Genomic DNA, 545 nt, shown 5'->3' with positions numbered 1-545 from the left:
AGCCTTGCCCCTGAAATCACAGAGATCCTCCTGCATCAGCCTCCCAAGTGTTGGGATGACAAGTGTGTGCCACCACGCTTGACTTGCCAATGTCTGCTGTATAAACGCTCCCACCTGGCCAAATTCAGGCTCCTGGCGTGTTGGCACTGAACACAGCACTCAGAAGGTTTGTAGAATTGGTTTTCGGGTCTGATCAAGCCAGCTCCAAAGCACTTTCCTTATCTCTGGGGGAAAAGTTAATACATTTAAAAATGGGTTACAGCAAGACTAATCCCAGAGAAACAGCCAGGTGGACAGACTCACAAACCTGTCTCGGAGCCAGTCTGACACAGGTGACAGACTCAGGTGACACGGGTGACCTGGGGACAGTGCTTACCTGCCTAGGGCTGTTCGCATAGGCCATGCTGGTGATGAAGAAGATTTTACATCTCTCCCTCTTTCTCTTTTTCACACTGAGTATGCATCCGACCGCTGGCCTTGAGGCCGGGAGACGGCACCCAGAGCCACACACCCAGCTGCGCTGCCGGCCACTTGTTATTTTTTAT

This window comes from Octodon degus, unplaced genomic scaffold (assembly GCF_000260255.1).
Source record: "Octodon degus isolate 3935 unplaced genomic scaffold, OctDeg1.0 scaffold00056, whole genome shotgun sequence".
NCBI classification, from domain to species: domain Eukaryota; kingdom Metazoa; phylum Chordata; class Mammalia; order Rodentia; family Octodontidae; genus Octodon; species Octodon degus.
This window is presented reverse-complemented; position numbering follows the sequence as displayed.